This window comes from Manihot esculenta, chromosome 11 (assembly GCF_001659605.2).
Source record: "Manihot esculenta cultivar AM560-2 chromosome 11, M.esculenta_v8, whole genome shotgun sequence".
NCBI lineage: Eukaryota > Viridiplantae > Streptophyta > Magnoliopsida > Malpighiales > Euphorbiaceae > Manihot > Manihot esculenta.
In genome coordinates, this window is record NC_035171.2 from 32,897,191 (window position 1) to 32,906,990 (window position 9,800).

General features: G+C 33.1%; 1 long non-coding RNA gene across 1 annotated transcript; it reads right to left on the minus strand.

The window, feature by feature from the left end:
• Positions 1–294: 294 nt before the first annotated feature.
• LOC110626481 lies at positions 295–3,435 on the minus strand. Its single transcript, XR_006352524.1, has 2 exons — positions 1,075–3,435; positions 295–747 (listed from the first exon to the last, which is right to left on the minus strand). It is a non-coding gene; the product is annotated as an uncharacterized LOC110626481 (long non-coding RNA).
• Positions 3,436–9,800: the final 6,365 nt, after the last annotated feature.

Here is a 9,800-nt window from a genome sequence, read left to right on the forward strand (position 1 = left end):
TTAATTTTTAATTGGGTTCGGATCTTGTTAATATAAATCGAGTTTGGATTTCAGATACTTTAATTTTCGCGAATATGCTATCCATTTACGTCCCTAAAAATAAAAAATAGTTTAAAATTGAAACTAGAAAATTATATTTAAAAAAAATTCTTTTCTAAAAAAGACAGTTTGAAATTTTAGCTTAATTATTTTAAATTCATTATACCTAAAACCTATCAAAATTTAATTTTAAATTAATAACATCTAATCAATATATTAAAATTTTGGTCTTTCTTAACAATGCAATCCAAGTGGTAGTCCCTTAAAGTCTAAGGCATAGTATATACAAAAAAAAAAGTGTTAAAAAGGCATATAGTACAGACACTAAAATACAACTATAACTCTATAACCTTGAGAGACCCAATGGAACTTCTCTTAGCAACTTGCATCCCCTATAATATCAATGTAAGCATTATAATCCCAAAACTGATTGCCAAGAAAAGACTCGATATATAATATCAACTACTAATCACCACGTTCAAAGGAAATATCAAACAGCTTCGCATAATTTCCTCTTGTTACTGTCGTCCTGCATCTTACTAGAAGTTCAATTCAGCTACAAACTGTAATCATATAAGCACACCTTAGCAACAAACCTCTAATTCATTTCTGTAATATATCCGTTTCGGGTTACTTCAAAAACCCTCCATCGCCATAATATACCTGCATATAGATAAAGAGCCAGCAAAAACTTTGGACCAAATCAACCTGCACACCACAATAAAGAGAAAAATGAACTAGTTTGCAAAGTGATTAAGAAGAAAAAAGTTTATTAGCTCATGTAATTACAGAAATTTTAGATTTTCAATAGATGCTCAACGAGTTTCTTTTACAGTCGAAGTACTTGTTTGAAGCAAATGATTGAGATAATATAAACTTTACTTAATTTGGTATGAACATGAATTTATAATCAACATACGGAAGTCCAACTGCATTGTCCTAATCATGAGCATTTAAATACTATAAAAAGAACGTTCCTTGAACATGCAAATTTGTTGTTTTTACTTCTTCTGGATTGTTAAAATAGTTCAGTACCTTCTCCGTCAAAATATATCTGAAGCTTTCGATATGAAGTCTCCGTTTAGCTCCCTTTCCTGGAGATATACTTTCAAAACATACTCAAACAATTGATCACGAAAAGCATCATAGGAGCAAGATAATAATAATGATATCAATACAGAGGACTTGAGAAAAGAAAGAAAACAAATGAGAAAATTTTTAAAAAAGATATGCAAGTCCGGGGGATGATAGAGCACAGTGGAGAGGAAAACAAGGGAGGAGCAGGTCCTGAACTTGGTGCCAAAAATAAAATGGTAGATAAAGCTGAAGACAAAAATTTTGTGGGCGGTTTGGTTGTTGCCTCTGCAAAGGAAAAGAAAACTAAAAGATGAGGAGTAGATGCAGTAGTCCAATCATCTGCAGCGGTTGAAGTGGATTTGATGCCTTGATGGGCCATCAACATGGGGTGATGAGTAGCTATTTACAATTTTTAAAGCTCCAAATGATTCATTTTAAATTTAAGCCGGTCAAAAGCTCCTGCCTCATTTCTGCTGCAATATTCTCTAGTATGCCTCAAGAGGTTCTGTGTGAAAAGTTATTTGTATGACCTAATGTTCTCTTCTAATATCCTTGCCATTTGGATAATCAGATTTGCAGTCTTTTTACCATGTAATTTTTCACATGTTTAATATATATTCTTTTTTTTTTTTCCCTCAGAAATTGCTGGGCTGGAAGATTATGAACTTTAGACAGCAGGTACAGTAAATGGTAACAGTTTGATTTGTTAGCTTTGCTCTAATACCACTTAATAGCTTTAATCTGACACTACAATGGTGGAACAAAGCGGGGCCTACGATTCTCAAAAGAAGCTACCTGAACGAGAGAGTAAACATAAAAGCACTTGTATAGTTGTATTATTATCCAATGAAATTCTTTCCCTTACCACTCTCTTGCTTATTACATGTACATATACCAATATATATATTAAATAATACGACTCTCTAATCTATAGTATATGAACTTATTCATAAGCACATTCATGCATACTAATGAGATATATGCGCATGTACATAAACCATACTTAATTAGATTCACTTAACTTTAAACACATATAATTAACTAAGAGATATTAATGTTTCAGTTTACTCTTCCAACATGTTTATGGACATGAGGTCATATTCTTCTGCCTACTTGTGTCCTGCACTTTTGCTCTATGCTGATTTTCCAGATGTCCTGCAATTTTGAACTCAATAGGTTATGCTGCTGAAAGTATAGACAATTTCTTCCTCCTGTCCAAGAGTTACAAAAACTCCCATCACCTACTATGATTTTCTATGCAGACAAACTATGCTTAGTCTCAATACAGTGAAGAAATCAACTCTGTGCTGTTGCATTTCACCTTAGAATTCTAGTTTGCGTTGTCCCTAATGTTCCCCAAGAGTGACGAGTTATTTGCACTGTTTGCGATTATAGAGTGTTTAGGAAGGTTCTCCACAATTCATTGACAAGGGAAGTTGCAAATTCTATGGAGCAGAACTTCCATGAGCTTGAGAAGCTCAAGTATGGGATAACATTTCCGATTCTTATGGAGAATGGAACGTGTTCTTACCATGTGTAGCTTCCTTGACATGGCCGAGTCATAGGGATTGGGCTAAATTTGCCTGATGCCAGTTTGATTAAACTCGTTAACGTTACAAGCTGGTTCTTGAATTGGAACCTCTATCCAACATGAAATAGTTTGTAGGTTAGGGTGCTCTTTGATTTGTTTTGCTGTTTTTTAGCAAATCCAAATTTTGCTTAGGTGCAAATAGTTTGCTGGAAAACCAAGCCTTATCAGTATTCATATTGCAGACTTGCAGCATTATAAATTTCTCCTAAAGAGCTAAAACACCTGAAGTAGTTGAAAATTTTAACGGAAATCGTGACATACAGATGGTTAATGACAATATAACATGATATGCAGATAGTTACTGGCAATATAACAGATGCATTTTAACGAATATCTTGTCGGCAACCTAAGGAAACAGCAATATTAAGTGAAGTCCAACGAGCAGAAGCATAATGATACTGATCACAATCTTTCACTATGAAACCAAAAAACAAAAAGACGGCAACAAAATAGCAAAATCGAAAAACAAAATTTCAGCTATTATAGATCATGCAAATTGATTGCACAAAACGAACATTGTATTAGATCTTACCTTTTTTTTTTTTTCCTTCTCTCTCTCTCTCCTTTCCTGAGCTTTCCCTTCCTGTGGCTTTTATTAGAAGAAAAAAAAGAGTGGAAATGGAGGTTCTGTTCGTTGACGGAAGCGGGAAATTTAGCTACCGCTCAAATGGACTATATATGTTTGGGTTTGTGGCCCAAAAATCATAAATGAGAATTTATGGGGTTTTCCTCTAAATAAGAGCACCTAGGCTTGCGGTGAGCATGGGCGAGGCTCTGGGCCGGAGAACTTAAAAGCTTTTACTTTTAATTATAATTTTAAATTAGTTTAATTTGATTTTACTCAAAAAGAAAGAAAAAAAAATCAATTCAATTCAAATTAATTGATTAATATATGGTTATACTAAAATTTTTAATTGAATCAATTTCAAATGAAATTAGTATTAAATTCGTATATAAAGAAAGTTATTAAGTTTAAAGATATTTTTTGATTTATAAGTAAATGAAGATGTTATTTAATTTATTTTTTTTTAAATGACTGGTAATAAATAAATGAAAATATAAAGGAAAGTTTTGAAGAACAAAACAAAATAAAACAAAAAGAGGGGCTGGATTTGAATGTAACAAAGCAAAGTTAGTTATAATTTGTTAGAAGAGAAAGCAATAACGGAATCTGGACACAGACGGAAAGAGGCCAACATTGTTGGCAAATAGGAATACGATCCTATTCCTAGGTTCTCAATCACACCCACAATCTATTAATAATATTATTATTAGTTGGCAATAGTAACAGGTATTTTGTTAGAAAGAAGAGAAACTTTTTTCATCATTAATTTATTATCACGAAATTTCTTGTTTTTAAAAATCTCTAAAGCTATTTTCTCTTTATTTATCTAATAGAATTAATACGTCACAATATAAAAGAAATTAAAGAGTATGTGGTGTGAGCAGAAATTTGTAATTGAGTCTGTTGCCACGTGTTTTTGGCGTATGAAAATACATATATATCCTGCCTGCTTTCCTCTTTAAAACAACAAAATTAATAGGATTTTCAAACTGACCAAGTTTATTACATATCTTCAAATAAAATTAAGTTTTAAAATTTAAAATCATAAACATTTATACATAATAAGATTATGCACTTATAAATGATGAAATTTGATTTTAAATAATGAAAACTTTGTATTAATACAACCTCACCCATGCATTTTTTATTATAATATTAATCAAAGGTTCATCTGCATCTTAATTACTTTGTATGTCTATACATGCATGTTCATTAAATTGTTATTTTTTAATTCATTTTACATCATAATCGTTGTAGTTGATACAGCTTGAATCATGTATTTTTAATTTTTTTTTAAAAAAAATTAATTCAATTGAATTATAGAGAAAAATAGCAATCAAATGAAATTAAAGGTGTATTTGAATTGTGTCGATACATGTGGATTTCCTATACCAGGAAAAATACAACTCAACAAAGAACCAAATATCCCTTTCATGTTAAACGGCTGCCGAGGTTCCATTTGTTATTTTTTCTTTTTCTTTAACCAATGCAGAATATATTATGTTTCACAAGTCCCATTAAACTATACACGCACAAAGCTATAAATATTATTCAAATCAAACTAACCAAAATAAATACATTTAAAGTAAAAACTAATTAAATCAATTCAAATAGAAATCAAGTCAAACGAAAATTATTCAAAACACCATCAAACATACCAGCTGGTCACCGCTTATCAATCCCACCGCCATCACACCGTCAGAGCTCCTTTCATCAAAGAAAAAATAAAACAATATAAGCACCCAACAATAGAATTAATAGAGAAGTAACCAATATAAAAGGAAATAGAAAAACTATAATATGCAAATACAAATAAACAAGAAAAACAAAAAAATCACTTAACTCTTTAATTCACATCGATAAAAAGAAACACGATAAAATATAATCATTATTAAATAAACGTCTCGAGCATTACCACTAGAATACTGATATCAAACCTCACATTATTATTTTAGAAGGCAAATCAAAATACCCTCAAGTTAGGTTCACAAAATTTTCTTTTTTGAGTCATCACTAGACCTAAAATAATATATATTAAAAAAATAAAACAATAACTCCCTACCTACAATGAAGAAAACCAATATTAAAGATTTATCAAAAATAAAATAAATAAATAAATAAAGATAAACAAACCCTTTATGCCTAAAAGCTAGAAAGGAATACCAACAACTCAAATTTGAAGCAATACCAAAACTATAAATTGATCCCTTCATGATTGCTACCATCGCGCTCCCACTCTCACCCTCACCCACGCTTTTATGTCTCTATTTATTGTTAAACCTTCCTTATCTCTCTTATCTCTTTTATCTCTTTCTTGCTCTTTCTCCATCCTTTCATTATCGACAATCAACTATTAGTTTGCTTGAAAGATTATACATATACCTTGTCCTTTGACTTTTGTAATAGGCTTATGCTCCAACTACTTTTATATAAACCCAATGTTTATATTGGATGCCTCTCACCTTCCATTTAAAAAAGAAATTAAGAGAGGTTTCATTACTAGAGATCTCTCTTGTCCTTTGACTTTTGTAATAGGCTTATGCTCCACCTACTTTTATATAAACCCAATGTTTATATTGGATGCCTCTCACCTTCCATTTAAAAAAGAAACTAAGAGAGGTTTCATTACTAGAGATCAGAGATCCAAACATTAAGAAGAAAGTTAAGAGGGACAAGACCCCTCTCCTGAAGACTAGACTGAGAATGGCTAAAGTGTGAGCCACGGTATTCGCTGATCTACGAGCAAAAGCAACAAATAATTTTAAAAGCTCAGATAAAAGAGAAATAAAATCAGATATAACAACCATAAAATAAGAAAGACTACTGATATTCTCCTTAATAGCTTAGATTAGACTAAGAGAATTAGACTAAAAAATAATGCTTGAATAGCCTTTGTTTTTTGTCTAACTCAAAGCTTCCTTAAAGGCAAGAGCTTTAGCAAAAAAGAGATCTAGAAATCCTCATAATTCAACGCAGCAAGCATGGATTATGAATCCCTTCTCATCTCTAAGGATCCATCCCTCTCCTATTCTGTTTCGGTTTGAGAAAATTGCAGTATCGGAATTGCATTTGAGGGAGCCTGGGGGTGGCTTCTCCCAAGAAGAAACATCTTGTGGGAGATTCTTAGAAAAATTATAGGTTGCCATAGACCAGCTATGGAGAAACAGAGTGGTGGAGGAGATAATCTATTAATGAGAAACAGGCGTATGATTCCAGAATCACTCATTTCTACTTTTTCAAATGGCCCAAAGAATCATGCATAGCAATTGGCAATTTTCCTCATTCAACGAGAGGAAGTTGTGCTCCAACCATTCTTGGAAGTTAACAGCCAAGATTATTAAAGCCTAGGAAAGGGGATGTTCAAGGGATTCTTCGGCATCATTACAAAAGATACAATGGACTTCTAATTGGACATGCCTCTCACGTAGGTTTGTCCAAGTTGGTTGGCAGTTCAAATAAACTCTCCACATGAAGTTTTGTACCTTGGGGGGAACCTTCAGTTTTATGATACTAAATAAAACTACTCCACTGGGTTAACTTGTAGGCATTTTTCATTGAATATGAGCCATTTCGTTTCTCATTACAAAAAAATGGGTATCTTAGTTATATGTTGGCTGGTAGGAATCATTTCAATTAAAAGGATATCTTGTTGATTAAAGTTGGAGCAGATGAGGTTCTAACTTCACCTGAGAAATTGGGGAATAAGCATGTCGCATACCTTTAAACTCACAAGTCCAATAGGTATTTCAAAAGTTGTGAAAGGATGGTACTTGTTAGAAAGCCAAGGTTCAGACCAAACTGAGATAGAGCGGCCATTTCCTACTCTCCAAATGCAACCCAAGCTTACTAAATGAATTACAGTTGTAATGCTCCTTCAAATGAAATTTGGATTTTGGTCTATAGACGCAGCAAGCACATTGGTCGATGGAAAATGTTTGGCTTTGTATACCCTTGCCACTAAGGACTCTAGATTCGTGAGAAAACACCAAGCTTTCTTGCCAAGGAGGGCTAGATTAAACCCATGAATTCTGCGAAAGTTTAAACCCCCTTGCTCATTTCTCTAACTCATAAGCTCCCAATGTTTCCATTATATTTCTTTTCCAGTGCCTGATTTTGAGCCCCACCGAAAGCCATTCATGGCCTTTTCAATTTCTAACGTAGTAAATAAACACTAGATATGTATGAAGGGATTGCTTGTATATCTGAGTTTAGGAGAACCTCTTTTCCTACTCTTGACAACATTTGAGTCTTCCAGCTCCTCAAACGATGCCAAATTCAATCTTGAACAAACTGAAAAAGTAGTATTTCTGTTTCTTCCTATTGAGGACGAGAGGCCTAAATAGATACCACCATCATCTTTTTCCTGGACTGGAAAAAGTTGAAGAATTTTTGCTTGTTATGCCTCTGATGTATTTTTGCTGAAGGAAATGGATGACTTTTGGAAATTTATATACTTCAAGGCATTCTTTAATGTGATTTCCTCCAACTTCAGAGGCTTTGAAAAAGAACAAGATGTCATTTGCGAAGAAAAGATAGGAGATTGGAGGAGCCCTCCATGCAATTTTGCAATCATGAATGAGCCTTTGATTTTCTTTTCGCTTTATTAAGGAGGATAGCCCTTCGGCACAGATTATGAACAAATAAGGCAAAAGCGAGCAGCCTTGGTAGATACCTCTCTCCAAGAAGATAAACCGCATCTCTATGCCATTCTGCACAATTGAGAAAGATACAGAGAAAATACACATATGAATTTTATCAATCCAGCATTTATCAAAACTCAGATATTAAAACATTTTGACAATAAAAGGCCATTCAAGGATATCATAAGCCTTGTTCATATTAATTTTTAGAGCTGCCTGTCCTTACTTCCCCTTTCTTTTTCTTTTCATAAAATGTGCAATTTCATGTGTAAGCATTATGTTGTTTGTGATTAATCTTTCTTTGAGAAAAACACTCTTAGACTGAAATTATCATCGGCATGACCTCTTTAGATTTGCTAGAGCTTTCGCCATTATTTGATATAACACATTGCAAAGAGATATAGGTTTGAGATCTGATAAGCTATGAGCTTATTTCTTCTTTGGGACACTACAAAAAAAGGGAAATAGCGACCAAATATTTTGGTCGCTAATTAAAAGAAATTGGTTAATATTTATAAATAGCCGCCAATTAGCGACAAAAAAATGGGTATTTGACTTGTCGCTAAATATTTAGCGGCCAATTAGTATTTGATCACTAATTTAGCGACCAATTATTTGGTCGCTATTTGGATGCCAAAACAAATTCAGCATCAAAATGTTGTCGCTAATTAGTTACAATTTTATCAAGGGAAAATTACTTTTTAATCCCTGAGATTTAACGTAATTAACACTTCTATCCCTCTATTTTGGCGATCCAACACTTAAGTCCCTCACTTTCTCTTCTGTCCAAATTCGTAGTCCTTCTGTCCAAAATAGCCGTTTGGGACACGTGAATTGACAAAATTGACCCTCACTAAAAGTCCCGCTATTTCAAAATTACGAAATCCAAATCCAATGCCTCTTCATTGCAGATTCTTCTTCTTCTTCTTTTTCACCAAAACTCCTACTCTTTTTGCAACTCTCAAATAATGCTTTAGGGAGAAGAAAGATGGAAAAAAGAAAAAAAAAGAAAAATCAACAATGTCAAAAGGAAATAGAAAAAATATGAAGGAGAAAAAAGATGAAAAAGAAAAAAAAAAAGAAAAATCAACAATGTCAGAAAAAAATAGAGAAAATATGAGGGAGAAGAGAGATGTAAAAGAGAGAGAGAAAAAAAGAGGAGAATTACCGATGGATAAAAGGAAATGGAGAAGATATGAAAGAGAAGAAAAATAGTGAGAGAATGATATTTTCAGAAAAAATTATCACCTCTCACCTTTAAATCTTTGACCAAACGGCTTAAATGGACAGAAGGATTATGAATTTAGACGGAAGAGAAAATGAAGGATTTAAGTGTTAGCCTCTAAAATAGAGGAATAGAAGTGTTAATTACGTTACATTTCAGAAACTAAAAAGCTATTCCGTTGCAAATGAATAGTAAATGTTGTCGCTAAATTCATTACAAATTTATCGTTACAACACGTTGGTCGAAAATTGATCGCTGGTCGATAATAAATTTATAAGTAAATTAGTCACAATGTATGTGCTATATAAACGCTAAATACTATTTTTTTAGTCGGTATTTCGTTGCGAATGGATTGTAAAGGAGTGCTAAACCGCCACTTAACCCAACATTGCTCACAGCAAAACAACCCGCAAGACCCAACACTACCTTTACTCGATTCATCCTACTCCTATCAACTTTAGTTTCAATAAGAAAAATAAAATTTGGCTCCTTTGAACTTATAATATCCCGGAAGACTCAACTGTCCGTGAGACAACCAACCCATGACAGTTCCAATTGAGACAACTCATGGCAATCCGCAGGCCTGCATAACAGGTCCCGCCGTTTCTTCGACTACAAGAAGGCCTGAACCCAAACTGCGAATACAATGTTTCTTTGTTGTTG